The sequence below is a fragment of the Eptesicus fuscus genome, chromosome 11 (genome assembly GCF_027574615.1).
Source record: "Eptesicus fuscus isolate TK198812 chromosome 11, DD_ASM_mEF_20220401, whole genome shotgun sequence".
In the NCBI taxonomy this organism is placed as follows: Eukaryota; Metazoa; Chordata; class Mammalia; order Chiroptera; family Vespertilionidae; genus Eptesicus; species Eptesicus fuscus.
In genome coordinates this window covers 23,986,915-24,014,193 of record NC_072483.1, presented here as the reverse complement: position 1 = coordinate 24,014,193, position 27,279 = coordinate 23,986,915, and positions in this window count along the sequence as shown.

Sequence of the window (27,279 nt, the reverse complement as noted above, 5' to 3'; positions counted from 1 at the left end):
TCAAAGTGAGACTCAGCATCTGAAGCTGAACCCTCAAATGTTGCCTGAACTACAGCAAGATTACTTAAGGCCACTTGAGAAAAAAACAGTTTCAGGAAGAAATGCACTGCTTAGTAATGAATAGACAGCTTCTCAATGTGTCTAAATACATGAACTCCACATATCAGATTTGTAACCTGTACAGGAAGATGGCAGAAGACACGGGCAAGGAGTTGGAGAAAAGCACTTCTTTCTATATACTAGTGAAGGAGACCACCTTCTATGAGAACGGGGCTGAAGAACTGGAACACAGCCATTTTGACTGAGAGAAAGCTCAAATTAATGAAAGAAAATTATCAGAACAGGCAAATGTTGCCAAAGTCTAGTCCAAGTTCTAGCCGTTTGCTCCACAGAGGCCCATAAGTGTCAGGGGATCCCCTGGGTTATCAAGGCCCCAGGTATGTTTTATATTCAGTCAATATATGAAATGTTTTTTAAGGATCTCATCCAACCAAAAATGGTGTTCATTTCTGGGGGAAAAGAACGGGATTTCAGATTATTGAAAGGGATTGATTCTTTTTCTTTAAGAAAATATTTATGCAATAATTAAGTGATTCTTTTTCTTACAAAAATGTTTTCATTGAAAATTTTTAAACATGTTGTTGACAAGAAACATTGTGTATAGTGCATGGTATTTTAAAAATACATATAAAATGCCTACCTTTTTATCTAAAACTTCCCAATAGTTTACAAATGCATATATAAAATACTTTCAAATACTGCTTTATTTATAATTTTCAGAGAGTTACTTCAGGAAGGAGACTCAGCAGCTGGTTTTACTGAAGCACTAAGCAACTTTAATTCATGAAGTAAAAAGTAATTCTTTAACCAATGAAAATGTCAGGAGGAGTTTAGGCAGGCAAAATATCATTCTGCCTGGATGGTTAGATTGTGTGTTGCTTCATTTAATTTTTGGCAAATTGATCCATTTTGTTTTAGTGATTACCTTTCTAGAAATCATAGGATATTTTACAAAAGCTAAAAAGGATATATTTTTCTCAATAAAACTAAGCAGCATATTTTATTTGGTCTTTAGTCAGAACAAGAAAAAACACATTTCAATCATTAAGCTATGAAGGTTAAAATAGAACTATTTTATACAACTTTTATAAATATCAACCAAGTGTAGTCTAATATGATTATTATGAGTAATAGCTATCTTCAAAGGCAGTTAATGGTTTTGTTTGTGCAATTTGTTTTTTAAAATAATAATTCATGGCTTTAGACTTTACAAATCTCATTCACAACCTTATTTGATCTTTTAATCCAGGTAATGCCATGAAACACCTCTGCAAAGACAGATGGGTTTAAGAAAATAATTCAGATCAGAGGACATTAAGGACTATATTTAATTCTGCTAATTACTAACTAATGTATGATTAACAATTTTTCAAGTTTTATTGAGATATAATTGACATATAAAATTATATTAAGTTAGAATGTAGAACATAATGATTTGATATATGCATATATTAGGAAATGGTTAGCACAATAAGTTGATCATTAGGGGATTTCTGGGACTAAACTATAACTGTAGGAATATTAAAGCAGTGACTGAAGATGAGGTAAATTAGAGCTAGAATTTGAAGGGCCTTATACACCATGTAAGCAGTTTGAATTTACCTTGGGGACAATTGAGTCACCAGAAAATTGTGGGAAAATCATATGGTGACTTTTTTCCTCTTAAGTAATATACCAGACAATAGTGTGACTGAATGCAGTGATAACAAATGCTGACAGATTGCAAAGAAACTGAAAGATATAAAATAGGCCCATGGAATACAGAGTTAATCAAATGCCTAAAGTCAGATGTGGACTTTTTGCAAAATACAGAAAAACTAACGAAAAAAATAAACTTATTCTTAATCTCACACCATAGATATTGGTGATTAACATTTTAGTGTATTTATTTTAGATTGTCTTCTCTAAATACATGTGCATTTTAAAACAAAAATCATTACATCTATGGGCAGCCATTATCTATGTTATGCACCATCAATCACTCCCTTATTAGAAAGGTAGTTATTATTATCATTTAATAAATGTTGTGATAAACGTGTTTGTGCCTACATATTTGTGCCTTTGCTGACTACTTAGAATAAACTACTATATGTACAATTTCTGAGCTAAAGATAATGCACATTTTAAAGTTTTTAAAGAATATCTATTTTCTTTCAGAAAGCAATTTATATTCCTACCAGCAGCCTCCTGCAGCTTTAAAAACAATGAATATTTTTATTTTTTTCCTAACAATAGGCAAATTTGATATCTTACTGTTTTAATTTGCATCCCTTTGATTACTTATGAGGTTAAATCCTTTCATGTTTATTGTAACTTGCCTGTTCTGTCAATTTTTCTACTGGGGTGTTTGTAGTTTTAGGTTTGATTTTAAAAGGCTCCAGGACCTTTCTGTTTAGGCAAAGTAAAATATAACAATTATAATTTGTTATTCAGCCGTAGAGAATATGTAGAGGTAGTTCAAAAATTCAAAATGTGTGAAAAACAGGAACACAGCAAGGCTTCCGGTAAAGAGAAATGTGTGCAGATATTGAACGTAAGAGCTATAGTTATGCAAACTTACCAAAGGAATGCAAAATGAACTTAAGGCATGAATAACAGGCTGCTTTCAAGGTTGCAGATGAATGAAGCAATGGAATCAAGAGTCTTTGTCTATATAAATACAAAGAATAACTTTGGATTTGAGAGAAGATGACTACACCCAAGTGTGGATGACAGCTACTTAGCAATGTTTTCTCTTCAAGTGTATGTGAGAGTAAACAGCAAAAATGCCAAATTGCAATACCTTAAAATTAGTAATAGGTATTGGCAACCTATTAAACTTCAAAAGCGAAAAGAAAGCTAGTCAAGGAAATATTCACAGGATTAGCATAATCAATCTGAATATCAGTTCCTTAAAATGCAGACAACTACTGCACAAAAGGTGAACATCCTCCCCTGAAATGTGCATGAACAATTTTCTGACATGGTTATGGAAATTCATACAATTAAATGTATTCACTCGAGTAACCACTATCACAGTCAAGATTTAGAAAATTTCTATTATATCCATAACTTCGCTGTTCCTCTGTTTCTAGTCAGTATGGGTTAAATTAACTTTCTCTAAAATTTTATATAAAAATTGCTGGCTGGTGTGGCTCAGTGGTTGGGCATTGAGCTATGAGCCAGGAGATCATGGTTTGATTTCAGGTCAAGGCACCTGTATGGGTTTCGGGCTCTATTCCCAGTAGGGGGCCTGCAGGAGGTAGCCTACCAATGATGCTCTCTCATCATTGATGTTTCTATCTCTCTCTACCTCTCCTTTCCTCTCCGAAGTCAATACAAATATATTTTAAATTTTAAAATGTTTCTATAAATGAAATCATAAAGGTTGAGTTCTTTTCTATTTGACTACTTTTGATCAATATAATGTTCTTGAGATTCATCTATGGCTTCAAGCACAATCTGTTTTAAAATCTTGTTTTCTTATTGAATTATTTATGCCATTTAAAAGAAATAAATAGAGCATATAAATGTGAATCTCTTTCTGAAAACTCTATTTCACTGATGTAATCTTTATGCCAATACCAGTCTGTCTTAATTATTAATAACTAGAGGCCTGATGCACAAAATCCGTGCAAGAGTAGGCCTTCCTTCCCCCGCCTGCTGGCACCGGCTTCCCTCTGGCACCTGGGACTTGGGCTTTGCTTCGGCCGCTGGCAGGCACCCAGGACCCAGGCTTCCCTCTGGCCCCAGCTTAGTCTGGAAGAACATCCGGAATGATGTCCAGAATGACGTCCGGTCTAATTAGCATATTTCCCTTTTATTATTATAGATAGCTTTATAATGATCATAAAGTTAGGGAGCATAATCTTTCAACTTTGTTCTTTTATTTTAAAAATCTGGGACTATTTCTGGTCCATTTATATGTTTAGAATCATCTTGTCAATTTCTATGGGGAAAAATACCTATTGGATGATGATTAGGATTTCATTGAATTTATATGTAAATGCAATGAATAATCTTAATTTAAGTTTTTAATTAATAATAAACCTAGTTTATTGCTCCATTTATTTTGTCATCTTTAAAAATCCTAAGCAGTATTTTGTTCATTTTTACACAAATTTTAAGTTAATCTTTAAATATTTAATATTTTTTATATTTTATTTTTCTATTTTTATTGATTTTATATACAAACTAGAGGCCTGGTGCACAGAATTCTGGCATGGGGGGGTGTCCCTCAGCCCAGCTGCACTCTCTCACAATCTGAGACCCCCTCGGGTAGGGTCCCTAGGCCTGGCCAATGATCAGGGCCTATCGGGGCTTTCCTTCCTAATCCGCTCCCACCACTGCCACTGCTTGCCATCTGTGCGACGCTGCCCCCCCTCCCCTGCCACCGGTCGCCTCCCAATGCGGGCAACAGGCGTGGGGTGTGATCACTAGGCTGGCCTGGGCCTTCCTCTGCAGGGTGATTGCTGGCCGGCCCCGCACACCCACCACAGTGTTGCTGGCCAGTGGCCTGGGCCTCCCTCTGTGGGGCAATCAATCGGAGGGCTCCACGATTGATGTCTCCACAGAGAGAGGCCTGCCCACCCGCCGCAGTGCTGCCAGCCAGGTAGCCTGGGCCTCCCTCTCTGGGGCGATTGATCACGGGGCTCCACAATAGATCGCCCAGCAGAGGGAGTACCCACCCACTGGGCCAGGGCTCCACGATTGATCGCCGCGCAGAGGTTGGCCTGGGCCTCCCTCTTTGGGGTGATCATGGGGCGATGGCGGGGCCCCCTGACCAATCGCATCGCACTCGCCTTGGCCTGGCACCAGTGCATGTCATGGCGTGGTTGTCTGGAAAGTCATCCTGATGGTTGTTCTGCTGTTCGGTTGTTTGGTGGATTTGCATATTACACTTTTATTATTATAGATAAATTCCCTAATAAATAAAAGATTTTTATTCTTTTCAACAATTAAAATTCAAAGAAATTATGTTGCAGGTTCCTGGAATTTAGGGTTATTTACATTTACCAAAATTTTAAGAAATTTTTACTATATACACAAGATTTAACAGGAAGTACACAGCTCATTGTTCAAATGTCTTTTGTCATTTACTAGCTATTCACACTAGAAGAGCTAAAACACTCATCTGTGTTGTGGTTTCTTTATCCATAAAATAAAAATAGTGATACGGAATTTTTGGACTGGAACACATGATCTTCCGGATTCTTCGTCAGCTGGAGTCGAAGAATAAATCCACATACATAAGATGGTATAGCAAAGGTGGAGATTTATTGAAGAACAAGACTCCTACGTGGGGAGGGGGAAGGGTCCTGCTGACTTCCTGTTTCCATGGTTTATAAAGGCTGCTGTGTCCTGATATCCCCTCTGATTGGTCAATATTCCCTTTCGAATTGGTTACTATAGTAACTCCCCAGGCCCTCCTCCCTCATTGTCTTCCTATTCCTTCTGGGCTTTCTTCCTCCTTTATTTTGTAAATATAGACCTCTTGGCTACTCCCAGTTCCCTTGTCTTATGGAAATGTAACTGTTGCCTGGCTTCCTTGTGTTATGAAGATGTACCTTCTCCTAGTTTGTAGCCCTGTATTTTTTCCATGGACCCCAATTCTAAAAATTCCCTAAACCTGCTTATATTCCCCTAAAATTCCTGTTTCAATAGTACCTACCATATAGGGTATTCTAAGGTTCTCATGAGTTAAAAGACAAAGTGCTTAGACATTGCCTATTTTTGGAATTGCTACATTAATATTGTGATGTAAAGAAATTCCTGAGGAGAAAAACTTAAAACAGGGAGGTACTCTCAAGTGTTGAAGACTTGGAAACTATGTTTGAGTTGGGGCTGGCTGGGTTTGCAGTTTTGTTTTGTTTTTTTTAAATCTTTGTTGTTGAAAGTATTACAGAGGTCCCCTTTCCCTGTCCCCCACTGACCCCCTTTCCCACCCCCAGGCCTTTACAGCACTATTGACTGTTTTTGTTTTTGGCTTATGCATATATATATATATATATATATATATATATGTATATATATATATGTATATATGTGTGTGTGTGTGTGTATATATATATATATATATATATATATATATATATATATTCTTTGATTAATTTCCTTCCCCCAATCCCATCTTCCCTCCCCTCTGAGGTGCTTTGATGGAAGTACAGACACACCATGCTAGGAGTTTCAGCTCTAGACACCTACTTGGGAGGGATCTAAGGCTGTTAAGACTTCCCAAGCACATTTCATATACACCCGAAATAGTGCCAAAATTCTAGGGGTCAGAAAAGAAAGGTACGGAGTTGGAAGGCTTTTAAGGACAAAAAATAAAAATATAGCTGTTCAATTGTCTGATGGGAAATCTCAGTTTTCTAATGGAGAACATAAATGGGTTGTTTGTTATGCTTGAACAAGCAAATAATTATGTCCTTTTTAAGAAAATACAAAAGCATGCTGAATGATGTCTTAGATGCTAAAATGCTCTCTGTTTGCCAATGTGAATGGGTGGTTGGAGAGAGAAATAAATGTGTCAAGAGGAGAGAAGTTAGGGGGCCCATTTAGCTTCCACTCTGATTGTGGATTGAAAGCTCTCAGGAAAATGCATTCCACATTTAAAAGTAGGGTAGTGAAAAGATGAAAAAGATAAAGTAATAAAGAGGTTGCATTCATGATACAGACCTTTGTGTTGACATTTCTCTGACTGAGAAAAATGGGGGGTGGGGGTGGATAAAATATAAGAAATCATGCCAGAGATTTTTGAATAGAGTCACACAGAAAATGCAAAGTTAGAAATTTGATAAGCAAAACACATATGATTTATTAAAATTGAACACAGAGGACAAAAAATACCTATCATACATGTTGACAGGGAGGGGATCTTATATAATAAAAGCCTAATATGATAATCGACTGAATGGTGGAATGACTGGTGGAACGACCGGTCACTATGATGTGCACTGACCACCAGGGGGCAGATGCTCAATACAGGAGCTGCCCCTAGTTGGGCACAGGCCTGGCTGGGGGATTCTCCACCCTCACCCCAACCTGTGCACTAATTTCATGCACTGGGCCTATAGTGAAAGAATAATGTGAGAAAGTAGAACTTTAACCCTTTGCACTAGCTTGCTTTTTTCTCGATTCCTTTATTCTACTCGGGATTTAATTTTTTAAATACCCCTGATTTTACAAAGCGAGGCAGTAGAATAAAAAACTGGAGTTTCTTTTCATACAAACTTATTTATTTGGATTTTTTATATTTCAAATTATTGATACATTCAAAGAGTAATTTTAATCTCTATAATTTTTCATGGTGTAATATTTTTTGAAACATTCACCAACATGAAGACCTGGTTTACATTCACATGTTTCGCAAATATAAATCGTCTCTTCTTCCTCCTTTGATTTTTCTGTTAGAACAAACAACACAATCTTTGTGTTTCTTGTTAGGGTGAGGTGTGATTATATGGAGCTTTCCATCTAACTGTTGCTCTAAGTTAGTGGATAATAATCTACCCCTGGAAGTTAGTGTACTGATCTAACCTTTTTCACGTGACTGATGTGCCTTAGAAACAAATAGCCTTTGAAGATGCCATTGGTGAAGCTTAGGTGGTGGCATCAGTTGAGACGGCATTTACATTTTACTTGTCCTTTCATGCTAATGAAAACAAGAAAATATACTGGAAAAATAGACAAAAATCTCCCTTCCCCCCACGGTGAAACTACGTGTCGAGTGTGGCTCGACATACGAGCTGCTACCAATGCTAACCGTGACGACTCACACTCGACATCCAAGTGCAAAAGGTTAAAACCTAGCTAAGAGAAACAGTGAAATCAAAATAAGACCAGGTGATGCTATATGGCTTTCTAAAATCTTCCTAAAGTTTGGGTTTAAAGAATATATATGTGCTTCAGATAAAGATTGGTGGGGATGGGCAGGAGAGGGGATAAAGTAATTCAATCTTTGAATGTGGTAGAGCATAAGACTTTGGACCTAGTGCTGTACTGAATGTTCTTCCAAAAATGTCATTTTCATCACATTTTAAAAATGGCTTCCAGTTCCATACTAAACATGAATCCAGCATTTATGGCTTTAAAAAAATCCCACCCAATATCACCATCAAACTCCTTTTTGGTTTGGCTTTGATTAAATTTTTCCAGAACTACTCATCACAAATTATTTTAGTCTGACATCCTTTCTAAGTTTTTCATGCTAATGCTTAACATCGTATCTTTACTTTGTGCAAAATCCATTTCCTGAAATTGCACCTAGAGTAATGTTTGTTTGTGTCAGTGATAATTTAAATTTTCAATAGAATAATCATCAATTTGGAATATTTGTATTTTAGAAAAATATTAAAAATAATAATAAAGATCAAAGTGATTTTGTTTTTAATTGAATTTATTGGGGTGACATTGGTTAATAAAATGTTACAGGTTTCAGGTATACAATTCTACAATACATCATCTGTATGTTGTATTGTGTGTTCACCACTCCAAGCCATGCCTCCTTGCATCAAAGTGATTTTAAATGTATATCTGTAACTAAGGTTTAAAAGAAGAAAGAGAGAAAAGGAAATATTTTGAAATAGAATCTGAGAATAATAAACCAATCACCAAGTTTTGTCCATTGAACTTCCTAAGGGTATCTCTTTTCTCCCAATTTCTTTAGATATCCGCTCCCATTGTCTCAGTTCAGACTACAATCATCTTTTGCCTAAACTTGTAAGGCAAAATTGTTAAGGCAATTTATGAAAAGTTCTTATACTTAATTTTGCAGTTTCAGTGTTGTCTTTTCTGCAACCCATTTCCATGTTTTTTTTACAGCAAAACAATATTTCTAAAACAATCTAATCATTATCCCCCTATTTTAAAAACCATTTAATAACTCCAGATTACTTTTAAGACAAATTCTAATTTCTATAATCTCCAGGTCTGTTTTATTTGGGAAGGATGTTATTAGGAAAAATAATGTTATGCAATTCTGATAAGCTTCAGTTTGCTTTTTACTTCATTTATGATTTCCAATAACTTTGAAAAGCATGATAATAAATTGGTAGCATATAAAATAGTACTTTTTAAATTTTATGTAATCAATCAATTAATTAATTAATGTAAGCTTATACAATTCAGTTGTTGCATAGGATATATATATATATATATATATATGCACATATGTGTATATACGTGCATATATATGTGTGTGTATATATATATATGCACATATGTGTATATGTGTGCATATATATATATATGAACACTTTAAACCTGTACAGTTCCCAGTGTCATTAGGTTTACTCTCCATTTTCTCCTGCTCCTCCTCTACCTCCTCTTTCTCCTTCTTTTAATTGTGATAAGAACATGAGATTTACCCTCTTAAACTTTAAACATTTTCATATGTATTATATTCCTTTTTTAGTTTTATTGAGATACTAGTGGTCCAGTGCACGAATTTGTGCACATTGAAAGGAAATTAATTAGAAGAAATATTTTAATATTGCTATTTGCCCTTTCTCCAGAATAGAAGTTTCAACGAAATTCACAATCGACAATGACAGATGGAAATACACACATGCGATTGGTGCCAGCGAGAGCTTTATATATATATACATACACACATAGATAGATAGATAGATAGATAGATAGATAGATAAACTTGCTTAATTAGATCTGCTTCTTGATTTAGCTAAACTTTTTCCAGCCCAGTGAAGTACCCCAACTTCTCTTTCGGTAATTGTCAGCAACACCGAGGTAAATATCAACACAAAGCAGATTATTACTGTAGGTCATGCAGGGAGAACAAAGGGTAAAATATTTAACTGCAGCAGTGTTTCACTATATTCTGCGCAGTGAGAAAACCTGAAGTCATTTTCAAGGTCCACCATTTCTTACTTCTTTTCAGTCAGGTCAGGTTTCTAAACTTTCTAAATCTCCATTTTCCTGCTAATGAAAAGAAAATAGGATTCCACCGAGTCTCCTGTCTACCAACTCTAGGACTTCTGTGAGGATCAAATGAGATGAGGCACAGGAAAACACTTCACAGACATTCGGTTAAAGTGTAAAATGTTTGCACCTGGCTATAAAGCAAGTCATGTTCCTGGGCTGAAGAAACTCCAAGGAGGCTAGTCGCTAGGGAGTTGCTACATGACATAATTACCCGGCCCCCGCAGCCAGTTTCCAGGCTGGACTGGGCTGTGGGCCGCATTTTGCACCAAGGGGTCTCAGCAACGTTGGCTACAATTCAGTGGGCTGTTGCTCTGGGGTGTGGCAGGGCCTGTGTCCCACTTGGGGAAAGCCGAGTGTTGCTTTGTGGACACCAGGTCTGTGCTACCGTTTCTCTGTAAATGGCCAGTGCACATCACAGCAGCTCCTGCATTGAGTGTCTTCCCCCTGGTGGTCTGTGTGTGTCACAGCAACCAGTCAGACAGTCAGAAACTTAGCATATTTGCCTTTTATATATATAAGTAATTGACATATATCACTGAGTTTCAGGTGTACAGCATAAAGGTTTGACTTACATATATTTTGAAATGATTAACACAATAAGATTAGTTAATATTCATCATTTTTTATAGATACAATATTTTTATATAAAAAATAAAATATTCTCCTTTGTAATGAGAAATCTTAGGATATACTCTCATAAATATGTGTATGTACTAAATACATATGTATATAATAAATATGTAGAAAATATTTATGTATATTACCAATAGTCATCATGTTGTATATTACATTCCTAGTATTTATTTATTTAACAAATTTTTAAGTGTACAATACAGTGTTGTTCACTCTAGGCACAGTGCTCTACAGAAGATTTCTAGAACTTATTCATCTCAAATAACCAATATTTTATACCCATTAAATATCATCTTCCCATTTCTCCTCAGCCTCATCCACTGGGAAACACCATGCTAATATTAGTTTCTATGAGTTTGATTATTTTAAATATTTTTACATGTAGAATAATACAGTATTTGTTTTTCTGTAACAGGCTTATTTCACTTATATTGTCTTTGAGGTTCATTCATGTATGGCAGTATTTTCTTCTTTTTAAAAACTAAATAATATTTGATAATATTTGTGGTGTGTGTGATAATATAACACACACCACATTTTCTTTACTTGTTTGCTGATAGAAATTTAGGCTTTTTTCACATCTTGACTATTATTAATATTGCTAAAATGAACATGAAATTTCAGATTTTTTTGTGATCCTGATTTCAATTGTTTGATTGGTGTTTCAGGCTTCTTAGGATCTATTTCTAGAAGTGGAATCACTGGGTCAAATAGCAGTTCCATTTTTAATTTTTAGGAAACTCCATACTGTTTACCATATGAATAAAATACTTAAATGTAAGCTGTGAAACCATAAAAACCCTAAAATAATATGTAGGCAGCAAAATAACAGACATGTCACATAGTAAAATTTTCACAGATGCATCACCTAGTGCAAGAGAAACTAAGGGAAAAATAAACAAATGGGACTACATCAAACTAAAAAGCTTCTGCACAGCAAAGAAAACCAGCATCAAAATTCAATGGGAACCACTGTATGGGAGAACACATTTGCCAATGATACATTGTCAGGAGCCAAGAGTTGGTCAAAGGATTAACTCTGACCTTCAGTAAGTTACTGAAACTAGGCCCACTTCCTCTTGCCTGAGGACAAAGCATTTCTTCTGTAGCCGCCCTTCAACTGCCACACCCTTTATCTATAGTTACGACTTTAGCCGATTATCTAGGTCAGCCCCCACCCCTCCTAGGCATCCACCCTTCTAGAAATCACATATAAAGAACGCTGTAAAAAATAAAATTTTGAGGCTTGATCAGAATCCCTTTTGTCTTGCCTCCATTCTTTGCGTCCCTTGTCTGTCTCTCATTCTCTTAGGTGCGCCGCCTTGGTACCCCCATTAGAAGACCCCGCTGGCCGGGGCAATACATCTGATAAGGGTTAATTTCCAAAATATATAAAGTATTCAAGAAAAGGAAGAAAATCCAATTTTTAAAATGGCCCAGTGTTGTTCAATGGTTGAGCATTGACCTATAAACCAGGTCTCAATTCAATTCCCAGTCAGAGCACATGCTCAGGTTGTGAGCACGATCCCCAGTTCTCTCTCATCATTGATGTTTCTTTCTCTCTCTCACTCTTCCTCCCTCCTTGAAACCAATAGAAATATATTTTTTAAAAAATTAAAATGGGCAGAAAACCTGAATAGACACTTCTCAAAAAGAGGGCATACAAATGGCCAAGAGGCATATTAAAAAATGCTAAATGTCACTAATCATCTGAGAGATGAAAATTGAAACGACAATGAGGTACCACCTCACACCTGTCAGAATAACTATCATCAATAAATCAACAAACAATAGGCAAGTTTTTTAAACCTGTTTTTGTATCACTAGCCCTGTCGAAGAATAATTTCTTAATATTTCATATTGATTTGTTGCTGTACCCATAATCTGTACTAAGCTAGTCCTTTTATGTAATGAAATCACAGAGTAGGAGAGTTACATGATACGTGACCAATGCTACTTAGCTAATTGATGATAAAGCAGAAATAAGAATACCAGTCACATGAAATCTTGTCCAGTGCTCTTACACCACATGACTGACCACTCTTCCATATGATGATGAAAAACTTACTTTAGTTATAGCATATTGCAAAATTTCACATTTTCCTGAATTTAATTTCATAATTAGAGAGTGAAAATAAAAACAGCAGATGGGAGAGAGAATAGAGACGGCCCACTTCAGCAGCATGCCTTGGACGGCTGGATGAGCAGATTGTAAAAAGCTATACAACAGTGATCAAAATGCCAATGTTGAAGTCACCAGTCATAATCAATTGACTGTCAAACCAAAAACCTTGTTTAGACTTCTCAAGGTTTTTTTCTTATTTTTATGAATTAAATACCTTAAAGACAAAATTTTGAATAAATCAGATTGCCAAGTCAAAGATTTAGAATATATATATATATGCCTCTAGTATATATATAAATATGTATGTATACATATATATATCCACATATATATACATATGTGGAGATATATATATATATATATATATATATATATATATATATACTAGAGGCCTGGAGCATGAAATTCATACATTCAAGGGGTCCCTCATTTGGGCCTGTGCCTTCTCGCAGTCCAAGAGCCCTCGGGGGACATCCTTAGCACTGCTGCGGAGGTGGGAGAGGCTCCCGCTACCGCCACTGTGCTCGCTAGCTATGAGCCTGACTTCTGGCTGCGTGGTGCTCCCCCTGTGGGAGCGCACTGACCACCAGGGGCCAGCTCCTGTGTTGAGCATCTGCCCCCTGATGGTCAGTGCGCGTCATAGTGACCAGTTGTTCCACCATTTGGTCGATTTGCATATTAGGCTTTTATTCTATAGGATGTATATATATATATATATATATATATATATATATATGTGTGTGTGTGTGTGTGTGTGTGTGTGTGTGTGTGTGTATATATATATATATGGTAAGATTATCTTTAATATGTTAACAATGCTACTGGGTTTCTTTTTCACTAACCTACCATCCCTGAACTGCCCTTTTGCCCTTTTGCCTCTACTCTTGGCAACAATTTCTTCATTACAATTTGCTATAATGCAAATACCTTGAGAAATAATTGACACTGAATGTAGCATATTAAGCACAAGCAACCTTATTTAGAATTCTAAAAAATACCTAGAACTCTATTTGTTTTTAGAAAGAAATCTATATAATACACAGCAAAATTAAAGCTTCCCCTTAAATAATTAAATGTTTTTATTTGATTATCTAATTTAGCTGTCTAACCATCTTGAAAATAAATCCTTTTGCAATGAACACAGAATAGACGCGCCAAAATGGCTATTCAATAAATCAACGATTGAATAAATGTGTTTTAAAAGGAAACACTTAACTTTGTTACCATCTCAGAGCACACTCAAGATAATGCATGCATTTCTTGATTACTCAAAGTCTGTATATTGCAAAACAATTACTATTCATGTAGTAAAACTTATTGTACTACAAGATAAGTATGAGCCAGTACGTTACTTTGATTGGGAAAATAAGAGCTATTGCCAACATAGGGTGAATTAATAAAAGCGTAATGTAACCTAATAGAGGAGGAGATAATTTCATCTTTCTGAAACAATTAGACAATATGTACAGAGGTACACATTATATGGGCCGCAACTTGATTTATTATAAGACTATTTTAGCAAGTGTAAAATAAAGGAAAAACTTATATTAAAATTACATTACAAGAAAATAGCAGTTGATATTTTTGGTATCTCTCACCAAATTTATTTTAAATATTAGCTTAATAATCACTGGATACATGGATTGACGTACATCTTTAGAGTAATTAGATTGTAAGTGAAAACTGAAGAACTCTTCTTTACCTGCAAAGCAGAAAGCATAGGAACTTTATTTAGTTTGTGAACAAATTTCAGTTTATCTATAAAAGTTTTTAAGACTTCAACTATATGTTGATAGATAAACAATTGTGGACATTTAATTATAGATAGAATTATAACTGTAGCTATAATTAATTTGCAGGTAGCAAAGTTATTTACTTTTATTTTGTGTCAGAAGGGAAAAAATACGTTGCTAAAATTTACTTAGAGCATAAAAGTTAATTAAGTCCAAAGTAGTTTTAAAATGTGAAAAAGGTTTCATTAAAAGTTTTCATAAATGTGGAGTCTTATTCATTTATTTACTTAGTCAACAAAGTTCTCATGAACCTACCATATGTGAGTATTTGGACTCGACTCACATAAGACACAATAAAAAGGACTGTTCTGACACCAGGCACTCATATTTAGTAATTTTAAAGCACTTCTATGACTACATCATTATGGGAAACTGAGCTGATAAAGTTTGGGATGGAAGTATTGTAACCTATGCAGGATATTACAATTTTGCTAGGCCAGGTCAGCAAAGGCTACCTCTTCAGAGGAGACAACATTTAAATGAAGTCCTTGACCACAAGGGGTTAGTGTTCACTGTCAGGAGCCAAGAGTTGGTCAAAGGATTAACTCTGACCTTACTTCAGTAAGTTACTGAAACAGAAACTCACGGGAACTAGGCCCACTTCCTCTTGCCTGAGGACAAAGCATTCCTTCTGTAGCCGCCCTTCAACCGCCACACCCTTTATCTATAGTCAGCACCCTTTATGACTTTAGCCGATTATCTAAGTCCACATGACCCTTTCAGCCCCCACCCCTCCTAGGCATCTCCCCTTCTAGAAACCACATATAAGGAACACTGTAAGAATAAAATTTCGAGGCTTGATCAGAAACCCTTTTGTCCTGCCTCCATTCTTCTGCGTCCCTTGTCTGTTTCTCATTCTCTTAGGTGCGCCGCTTCGGTACCCCCGTTAGAAGACCCCGCTGGCCGGGGCAGTTCACCAGATGGATAACTGGAGAATGAGAAGTCCAGCCAAGAGGGGGTGTTAGGCGTGATTGCTCTCTCATTGTGGAGGAAATAGTATGACTCCTGGCAATAGGTAAGAAATGTGGCTTTTCTGGAACACAAGGCAAATGGAGGAGAGGAGAACAAGACTATGCAAATGCAGATAGGAGCTACACTGAACAGATTGTTGGAAGGCTTTGGATGACATGCTCGGGGGTTTTACTTTGCACTGGTAAAATAAAAAGGCAATCGGTAATTCCATTCATGAGAATAATATGATCAGATCTATTTCAGAAAGACTACACAGCACAAGTTTAGCAACCTGGTCATATGAAATAAGACTGAAGGCAGAGAGCATTGTTTAGAAAGCTCTGACAATTGTCAAGATGAGGAATGATGAGGGCTGAATTAAGGCAGGGTAGACATAGGGTTAATTTCTTCAATAGAAAGAGAAGTTGGGAGAGATATAAAAAGATGCTCTCTTTGTCTTAACTTTTAGCATTCTAATTATGATGTGTCTTGGTGTGGGCCTCTTTGGATTTATTTTGTTTGGAATTCTCTATGCTTCCTGGACTCATATTTTTATTTGCATCATCAGGCTAGGGCAATTTTCTGTCATTATTTTATTGAATAGGTTTCTAATTTCTTGCTCTCTCTCTTTTTTTTTGGCATCCTCATGATGCAAATGATGGTATGCTTGAAATTGCCCGAGAGGCTCCTTATACTATTTTTATTTATTTTCTATTCTCTTTTTCTTTTTGCTGTTCTGTTTGGGTGATTTCTACTTCTTTAACTTCCAAATAACTGATTTGATCTTCTACTTCATCTATTCACTGTTGGTTCCCTGTAATGTATTCTTCATTTCAGTTAGTGTATTCTTCATTTCTGTCTTTTTAGGATCAAGGATATGGATATGTGTCTTGATTTAGTGAGAGGGGAAGAGAAAGAAAGAGAGATTGATGTGAGAGAGAAACATCAATTAATTGCTCCCATGTTAGCCCTGACCAGGGATTGAACCTGCAACCTAGATATGTGCCCTGACCAGGATCAGACCCACAACCTTTTGGTGTACAGGATGACACTCCAACCAACTGAGCCACACTGGCAAGGGCCTGACTGATTCCCTTTTATGGTTTCCATGTCCTTTGTTATGCTGTTGAAGTTCTCAGTAAGTTCCTTGAGCATTCTTATAACCATTGTTTTTAATTCTGTGTCTGGTAGATGGCTTGCCTTATTTCATTTAGTTATTTTTCTGGAGATTTCTCCTATTCTTTTATTTGGGAACTGTTTCTTTGTCTCCCCATTTTGGCTGCCTCTCTGTGTTTGTTTCTATGTATTAGGTAGAGCTGCTACTTCTCACAGTCTTGCTAGTAAGTGTCCCGTAGGGCTCAGTGGCACAGCCTCCCTAGTCGCCAGTGCCAGGTGCTCCAAGTGTGCCTCTAACGTGGGCCGTGTATATCCCCTTGTTTTAACTGAGCCTGGATTGCTGTTTTCGCATCATTGGGAGAGACTGACCTCCAGGGTGATCAGCTGTGACTATGGTGAAGGAGACAGTGTACAGCGCCCTATCCCACAGAGCAGAACTTGCTTCAGTGGGGCATTGGTGCCCGCTGAGTGTGCCCCTCTAATGTGTCACCCATGGAAGTAGTTGGATTGTAATCTAGCATGGTCTATGGTTATCTACTGGGCATACTCACTCTGGGGCCTCCAGGGAGGTGCAAACCAAGGTCAGCCACGATGTGTATCCTGCCTGTGGCCACCTGGCTTGAGATACAGAGCAATCTGCAGATGCCTGCTACTTGTGCTGGTCTTGGAGGTGCCCACCCAGGAAAAGCCAAGCTCAGCTGCTGCTTGTGGCAGCACTGATGCCACTTAGCAAGAGGTAGGGTGTATGCAGAGGCCAGATACCGCTTGTTTAAGAGGTTTTAGGAAAGTACAAAACATGAATCAAGAGAAGTCACTTTTTGTGGAAAAGTCACTGGAAATGGCTTGGGTGGATCCACAAGTTGAATGTGGTAGGGTCTCAGGAAATCACCAGGTCAGGCGGAACAGCATTAACCAGGTTAAGGGAGATGCAGATACGGTGCCTGCCTGCTGGTTCTATAGAGGAGGGCAGCAAAGGAACAATGACCTCTGCCACAAACTTCTATGTGGGAGAAAGCTACCATCCATCCATCCCTCCTCTTAAAGCCAGACAATTCAGTTCCTCCCCATCTGTCCCTGGCACCTTTCAAGCTAGAGCTCAGAGTAAGTGCGTGTAAGTCTGTGCATGGGCCCTTTAAGAGGAATACCTGGGAGTCCAGGAGCCTCTGTCTCACTCAGCCACAATCTCTGCTAGTTTTTACTGCCAAAAGTGGCAGAGATTTCCATCCCAACACTGGAACCCTGTGCTGGGAGTTCTGCTGTGGGACTAGGCCCTCTCACTCCTCAGAGGAAACCTCCTCAGCTGAAATATCCCTCCCAATTTTTAAATACAATTTGTGGGTGTGGGACTAGCTGTTTTGCATCTCTATCCCTCCTATTAGTCTAGATGTGGCTTCTTTTTATCTTTTAGTTATAGGACTTCTGTTCAATTAGATTTCACGTGGTTCTGAATGATGGTTGTTCTGTAGCTTAGTTGTAATTTTCATGTGGTTGTGAGACATTTCAAGTACTGCATTTACATGTAGTGCCATCTTAACTGGAACTGCTTGATTTTTTTTAAAGTGTATCTAATGTTTCTGAATATTTTGTAACTCTTAATCTTTCTCACCCACCCACCAAATATTCTATATTTTGTAAATATCTATAATTCCAGTTGTTTCTGATTTTATAAAACACAATAAAAGTTCTTACCTAAACATGTGTTTACATGACTCATACCCAGGGAAAATACTATTTTTGATGTTTAGCATTTATAACCTGTCCTTGCAATTAGGAAGAAAACAATCTCTCAGTTTATTACCTGTTCTTATATTAAAATTTCTATCAATGAATTTAAGACCTATTAGATTCAGTGCTATCTAATTACCCATTTCTTCATTTTATAATTTTACTACATGTCATTTTCATTAATGGATATTCAAGATATCCTAATCATAATAAGACATGTAGAAATGCTTACTTTTATATCAAGTAAGCTGATAATTATAAAAGTGTATCAATGTATATTAACACTGCTTGTAAAATAGTACATTCTAACAAATGCCTATGGTGGTTGGTGGGTATTATAGATCTATGCTTTTTAAGATTCGACAGAGATGGTCCAAAAATTCCTCCAAAATTGGCATTATCTAAGAATTTGTTCTTGGCTAAATATTTACTGTAAGGACAGAAAAAGGCCTCTCCTTTTCTTTACTGTGGCCTTCCACAATTTATGAGAAGCACCTGGAAATTAAACCCCAAGATTGTTGGCTCCCCTGATTCAAACAGCTGCTTTGTTCAAACTGCGGGACAAGGTAAGCTATTCTCAAGGCTACATCATTGCACCCCTCCTCCTCCCTGCTGTTTTCACATCTTAGGGAGAATTCTCAACAAGGAGTCTCTAGTTAGTAGAAAGTTACCTTCCGCCTCCTGCCTCCCCTTCAAACAAGCCTCTTTTGAACTCTTCATAACTTTTTCTCGAAGCCTGTTTTATAGGCTTGGGAAAAGTACTGATAAGACACCTCCCTAGGACATCTACAGGACTGTCTCCTGGAAAGCAAACAAACTGTAACTTTTCAAGACAAATCTCTCCTTCTCCCCCTGGGTATTTGTTCAACTTAAACAAAATCTTCCTCCCTTCCCTGTCCCTTGGCAACAGCCACTGCTTAAAAGAGCAGTCCACCCTTTGTCCCCTTCTCTTATGGATCCATTCTATAGCCCGCAGCATGGAAATGTGGCTTCAAATATATGATGTCATCTTTTTAGTTTTTTCTCATTATTTAATATAAAAATGGTGATGGATAAGCTACATGAAAAGTACTGCAAGAAAAGAGAACATGTTATTTGTTTTTCAAATACCTAAAATAAGAAAGAAATAAGGTGATATATTGCAATGAATTACATAATTACAATGGCAAGTAATAGTACAAAAGAAAAGAAGTGTACAAGTAGAAGAGAGGGCGGGGATAGGAAAATTATCAGGTAATATATATTTTCTGAGGCTCTAGCACCAGGATGTTACTAATGCTTTTTAAGCTAGTTTCATTATTATAGCCAATTTCTTTGGAAAAAAATATTTCTTCTTTTTTATTTTTTAAAATTTATTTGAGGGAGAGAGAGAGAGAGAGAGAGAGAGAGAGAGAGAGAGAGAGAGAGAGAGAGAGAGGAGAGATTTTGTTGTTCCAGATATTTACACATTCTTGGATTGCTTTATGAATGTGCCCTGACCCAAGATTGAACCTGCAACTGTGGTGTATCAGGACGATACTCTAACCAACTGAACTATCTTGTCAGGACCTATTTCTTTTCTAGAGAAGCATTTGAAAATATTTAACCCTTTTAGAGCCAGCGGGCAGATCTATCGGCCCATGGGGTATGTACGAAGAAAGCCACGGGCCGATCTATCGGCCGGGTGATTTTACGCTCACGCCTTTTCTTTTCTGTGCGTCGCATAGGTTTTGTAGACATATTTTTAGTACCTGTCATGCTTCCTAATCATTATTGACTAATTTTCATTGTGAAAATTAAATATATGTTTGTTTTTTTGGCTAGAAGAACATAAGGTATTTTCTGCTTTGTAGCGTACCTGCTTTTACTGCGTAGCGGATGCCATATCTACATAAGTTGACCTTGTATCATCCGTCTTTGTATGGCTATCAAGCTCGTTCCTCTTTTCGTAAACACTTCCGATGACCTCCCCTCTGAGAAAAGCCCTGTGTCTCGTTTGGATTTTACTATTGGTATTGTTGAAGATACTGGGAATGAATGGCTCCTGGAGAAAAATAACAAATGTGGGAAATCGGAGGAACATGTGAGACAAGACAAGAAGCCGTTAAAAACATTACCTGGAAAAAAGGAGGACTGTTGTGTGTGCAGCAAAAGGTGTGAAACAGGGAGAGGGAAGCGAAGAAGAAGCCGTGCAGTGTGTGGTGAATGTGAACAAGGTCTTCCTGGTGCATGCTGTCCTGAACATAAGTGCGCGTGTTAAATTGTGTGGGGGACATTTTAGTAAATTCAATGTTACTATTTAAAAAATAATGGCAAAAGCATAAAAATTTGTTGGTGAGCTAATAAATAGTAGTAGAAAATAATGCTAACAAAATTAATACTGTCAAAAATATTAAAGAACAAATTTTCTAATCTGAATGTAAAAGTTTAAATTTTTTAATAATAAATTTTAAAATTTACTTTTTTTTCATAAATTTATAGAAGAGATAACAACATAAATGAACTTTTTTATCATACCTGAAAGTATTAAGAGTGTATGTAAAAAAACCTAGCTTCAACAAATAAGTATTAAGCTTAATATAAATTTCTTAGTACAAACGTGCAAATTCGTCAAAAAAGCTGTGGCATTTTTCACGTATACCAGGCCTAAGAGGCTGGCACTAAAAGGGTTAAATAATAGTTATTTCATTGGTTAGGGTCATATATTTACATTATAAATCCAAAAGTAAGATATTTAAACTGATAACTTTATCAAAAATATTTTGCTTCTATTGCATATAATAACCCAAATAACTATCCTCTGTGTATTAATAGATCAAATTAAGTATTATTATTTTGCTAGAGGCCCGGTGCACAAAATTCATGCAGTGGAGGGGGGGGTCCTTCAGCCTGGCTTGCGCCCTCTCGCAGTCTGGCACCCCTTGCTCCTTACCACCCTCCTGCTCGCTGCTCCTTACCATTCAGCTCGCTACTCCTTAGTGCTGCTACAGAGGCTGGAGAAGCTCCTGCCACTGCTGCTGTGCTCACAAGCCGTGAGCCCGGCTTCCGGCTGAGCAGCACTCCCCTCATGGGAGTGCACTGACCACCAGGGGGCAGCTCCTGCATTGAAGTGGTCTGCAGTTAAAGTAAAGGTGTTAACTGCGCATCATAGCAACTGGTCGTTCTGGTCGTTCCGCCATAATGGTTGCTTAGGCTTTTATTATATAGATTTTTTTTCCTGGGCATTTAAACATATCCTATGCAACAAGTTTAAATGCATATGCTTTCTTTCTGTGGATGTTTCTTTATTAAAATTTTTAATTTTCATATAAACTAGATCTTTTCTGAAATATATATTTTCCATTGTTTTAATTTTTAATCTTTGCATCATTTCCAAATTGCTTGAATTATTGCATGAATTGAATACCTAGAAAGACATGCTACTTTTTAAGTATCTTTTCAATATATTATTGTTATTGCTGAGATTTATTCTCCAAGTTGAACATTAGTATCATTTTACATAGTTTCTTTTACTAATATATCACTCCTAAATGCTGTTGAAATTTTAATTTGCCAACAAATTTGAATGTGATATATAATTTTGCAATTTCAAAAGCTATGAGTATCTGTGAAAAAATTGTGGTACATATGAGTTGTAAACATATTTATCTATACAAAGTGATTGAAAATTACTCTTTAACTACTGTGTTATCTCTTGTGGTACCAGTGTTGCAATAAGCTTACTACTTCAAGAGTATATACAAGAGTAACTATTAATACATTTTCTGAAAACTAATTTCCTACATTATATAAGTGATTTCATAATATACATTTTTTTTCAAATTTTTAAAAAAAGTATATATTTTATGAGATAAACTTGTTCTATTCAGAATCAGCAAATGTGCTAGAATGTTTCTCAGGTGTTAACTGCCCAAATAAGATATCTTTATTAGTTTTCACAACTTCTAAATTGAGCTGAGAACTACATTTTTTTCTCATCGCTTTGGTCCTTTTCCAATACAGAATTCATGAAGTTTTCTGAATCAATATTAGCCATGTTTCCTAGCAACAGGCTCAGCTCTTCTCTGAAAGAACACTTTTGATGGTAGGTGGGAAGAGAGTTGTTTTTGGATGGCAATGAAATCCAGGGTGGGTTTTTTCTGCAATTTTTAAAAATGTCTGCATATCTGCTTATTTAAAAAGAAGCCTCATACTGAGGTCACTGTACTTCAAGCATGTCAAACTCGCGGCCCGCAGGCTGCAGGCCACATGCCTCATTTACTCGGCCCGTGTAAGCCTTTGAGTTTGACGTGCTTGGTGTACTTGCTCATTTGTTTGTTTTTGAATAAAAGTTTAGGGATGATAGAAGTTCTTCAAAGTAAAGGTGTGATTCGCCACAAAACAATATCATAACTTTGTATATTTATTTCTATTTTAAAATATTTAATTAGTAACTTAGTCTTTGAATTTGGAATTTTGTTAGAAATATTCATCATACCACACACCAGATATTTTAAAAACTCAGTAGATTTAAACAATTAGATAAACTTAGCATAGTTAAGACCACAAATTATGGAGTAAAATACATCTGCCTTTTGGTTATGACTCTGCTATTTGTATGCCCGTAACTCTGAACCACTTACCTCAAACATGTATTTTCAAAACTTCCTTATCTTTAAAATATAGTTATCAAAAGCATCTCCCAAATTCAGTTATTGTAGTATAAATATCACAGTTTAAAGTTCATTAAAGAATGCCTGGTACAAAGTAAAAGCTCAAAAATATTAATTGAAAGCAAAATGACATAAAGTTGTGCATTTTTTTCTCATAGATAAAATGTATTTGTGTTAAGTATTCTACATTAAAATTCAATTAACTACAAGATAGTTTAAGTATAAAATATCCATAGAATGCTGCCTCATTCACCAAAAGGAACCCACAGTATTAATTAATATCCATTTTGCAACTTAAATTTCAATAAGCATTTTCAAGGCCTATAGTACTGTTCATCTGACTGAAGGAAAAGATGGTTATTTTCTCCATGTCTTAATTTCTAAAAATGGTTGTTCTTGTGCATTGGTGAGTTGAAGGAGTTTTGAAAGTTAAGGATAAAAGCACAAATATTTAAGACAAAGAAAACAATTTGGAGGTAATTGTAAACTCTATTAAAGCCTTACTTAAAGGGCACTAGCAAAGCAAATTACTGTATTTTCCGGCGTATAAGGGTGGCGTATAAGGGTAGCATATCTGAAATTTTAATCTAATTGCTATTCCAACCAATTCATTAATTGACTCCAGGATTAAGCTGTAATGTGTGCTAAGATGTATGTTTGTGATCTGAAAAATTTATGAATATATCTTATTATTCTGATCTCAGGAACAACTAAATTGAAATGTGAAATTAAATGTGATGTAGTTTTATAGGAATAATTGTGGATCGTGTAATAAGCATTGATCATTTTATGCCTATAATAGCTAAACCTAAAAAAATAATATAATTTGGAATTCAGCAAACACTTGTTAAGTGGCTAAATATTTATAAATATTTTGATTCATAAAAACAAAAGCCACATTCTCAGTTTGAAATATAGTTCTGACAAGAGTTACAGCAGATGGTATGTTGTACAGCATAGTGCCTATAGTTAACAATACAGTATTGAGCACTTCAAAATTTGTTCAGGGAAGATTTCATGTTAAGTTTTCTTATCAGAAGAAAAAAAATAGCAAAGGGGCACAGAGAAACTTCTGGAATTCATGAATATATTTCTTACCTTGATTTTGGTTATGGTATCATGGGTGTATTTGTACATCCAAACTCTTCAAATTATATAATTGTATACATTAAGTATGTATAGCATTCTTTTTGTATATCAAACATACCTCTATAAAGCTGTAAAAATTAAAAAAAAAAAACTGTATTCCTGCATTCTTGGCAGGAATATAACAAAAAAGAAAACTACTAGATAATTAGATACAAATAAAATTCATTTTCAAAAGTCTTGAATATAATTATAGTAAAGCCAAGAGACATTTTCAATATATATAGAACAATTCCATAAATTCCAATCTGAACGTTGGGTGTAGGTTCTTGTCTTAGTCAATTTAGCTACTATAGCAAAATACCATAGACTGGGTCGTTTATAAACATCCACCTCTATTTCTAACAGTTCTGTGAGTTGGGATGTCCAAGATCAAGACATCACAGATTCCGTCTGGTGAGGGCTCCTTCTTATATGTTCTTATTTTTGCTATAACTTTATGTGTTAGAAGGGATGAAGGATCTTTCTAGAGCCTATTTTATAGGTACTAATCCCATTCATATGGATTCTGCCCTCAAGATCTTTTCAGTTTCCCAAAGTGCAACCTCCAAACACCATCGCATTGGCAACTAGATTTCACCATGAGAATGTTGGAGGGATGTAAGCATTCGCTCTATAACAAGCCTATCTTTTCCTGAAGGCTTCAATCAATCGATTCCCCTTCTGTATGTTTGTAGGTACAATATCAGGGGTGAACTAAGGCAACCTCACATAGTCTTCTATATAGATATATTATAATAAAGTTATTACCTGCTTCAGTGTGAAATGGACTTCCCTCTCCTGTAAAGAGGTGATGTATTACTTTCCTTGAAGGCAAAAGAGGCAAATTGAATTTCCTCCTAAATTTTATTTCTCCCAGATGATTTGAAACAACAGCTCATGTTCTTATCCCACTTGATAAACAGGAAAATAAATGCTCCTTTAACTTAAATATGTGTTTTTTAATTCACGCTGTGTTTTAAAGTCTTTGGAAAATAGGAGCAAAAGACAATTATGAATTTTCTTGTGTCTAAGCTCTTTCAGATTTAGCAAGAAGCACCAGCCCAGAAGTCTCTAGTCCTATCTAATAAAATAGTAATCTGCAAATTAACCATCACTCTGCTACACCCATAAGCCATGCCCACAAGCCACGCCCACAAGCCAATCAGGAACAAATATGCAAATAAATCCAACAAAGATGGCTACAGCCACAGAGAGCAGGAGGGAGGCTTGGGTTTCCCTGGCAATGGAGGAAGCCAAGCTTTCTGCCTGCCCTTGCCAGCGTAGGCCTCCACTCAAGGCTACAAACTTTCAATTATAGAAGGTAAACAAATCCAAACAGAAATGGCAGCAGCCACGGAGCTGGAAAGAGCAGGAGGCTAGGGTTTCCCCGGCAATGGAGGAAGCCAAGCTTTCCACACACCCTGGCCTGCCCAGGCCTCTGCTTAAGGCTACAAAGTTTCAATTATAGAAGATACATAAACCCCAACAGAAATGGCTGCTGCCACTGAGCAAGCAGAAGGCTTGGCTCCACTCCAGGCTACAAAGTTTCAATTGTAGAAAATAAATAAACCCCAGATACCAGGGCCTCCGCTTGGGTCGCCAGGGGGTGTGGCCTGCCTGCAAACCACCACAGGCCCCTTGCTCAGGCCATCCCACTACCCAAGGGAACCCCCACCCTGATCTGGGACACACTCCAGGGCAAACCAGCTGGCTCCCACCCATGCACCAGGCCTCTATCCTATCTAATAAAAGAGTAATATGCAGATTGACCATCACTCCAACACACAAGATTGCTGCCTCCATGTCATCAAAGATCTTGCCCCCATGTGGACACAAGATGGCCACTACAAGATGGCCAGCAGGGGAGGGCAGTTGGGAGAGACCAGGCTGGCAGAGGAGGGAAGTTGGGGGTGACCGGGCATGCAGGGAAGGGCAGATGGGGGGGACCCAGGCCTGCAGTGGAGAGCAGTTGGGGGGGACCAGGCTGGCAGAGGAGGGAAGTTAGGGGTGACAGGGCCTGCAGGGAAGGGCAGTTGGGGGGGACCAAAGCCTGCAGGGGAGAGCAGTTGGGGGGAACCAGGCCTGCAGGGGACGGCAGTTAGGGGTGACCAGGCCTGCAGGGGATGGCAGTTAGGGGCAAACAGGTTGGCAGGGGAGCAGTTAGGCATCAATCAGGATGGCAGGGGAGTGGTTAGGGGGTGATCAGGCAGAAGTGGTTAGGGGCAACCAGGCAGGCAGGTGAGCATTTGGGAGCCAGCAGTCCTGGATTGTGAGAGGGGTCCCAGATTGGAGAGGGTGCAGGCTGGGCTGAGGGACACCCTCCTCCCTGTGCACGAAGTTCGTGCACTGGGCCTCTAGTTGTTAGTATGATTAACCAGCTCAGTTTTGTAAATAAGAACAGACTTAATTTTTTTTTCTTTTCAGGGTGAATAAACATAAAGGTTTTGACATTGATGAGTGTATTAATCGTGCCCTTTTAATTTTTGTGTTTTGAAGCTTTGTCATCTGGCACCTTGCTGAACTTAGAGAGACTGCTTCTCCCAGAGCCAGCCAATTCCTAGAAAGAGTAAAGGACGGACCTACAAGATCACCTTTATATGCAAACCAACCAATCCAGAGCCCAAACTCCAACAGCATCCTTTATCAGACTCTCACAGGGCTCTTCCACTCTGGGCCAGGTACCAGATAACCAGAGAGAGCTGATACATCCCAGAGAACACTGGAAGTGTTCACACTAGCCCATCCTCAACCTACTTACTCTGCCTTGTCCATTCTTCCCATGAAAACCCAAAGAGGCTCTTTTCCATGCTTTCCTCCTGCTCCCTGCTCCCTGTGTTTCCCTCCTGACCTTGGTGCTTCCCCATGTGGCCCCACCCCAGCATGGTGTGGCATGGCACCTCCTTTTGGAAACTGTGAGTTAAAAACTCTCTTCAGTCCTAGCCGATTTGGTTCAGTGGATAGAGCGTCGGCCTATGGACTGAAGCACCCAGGTTCGATTCTGGTCAAGGGCACATGCCTGGGTTGCAGGCTCGAACCCCAGTGGGGGGCATGCAGGTGGCAGCCAATCAATGATTCTCCCTCATCATTGATGTTTCTATCTCTCTCTCCCTTCTTCTTTGAAATCAATAAAAATATATAAACAACAACAAAAAAAAAAAACTCTTCAGTGGCAATCCTTGATCTGTTGGCCTCACCA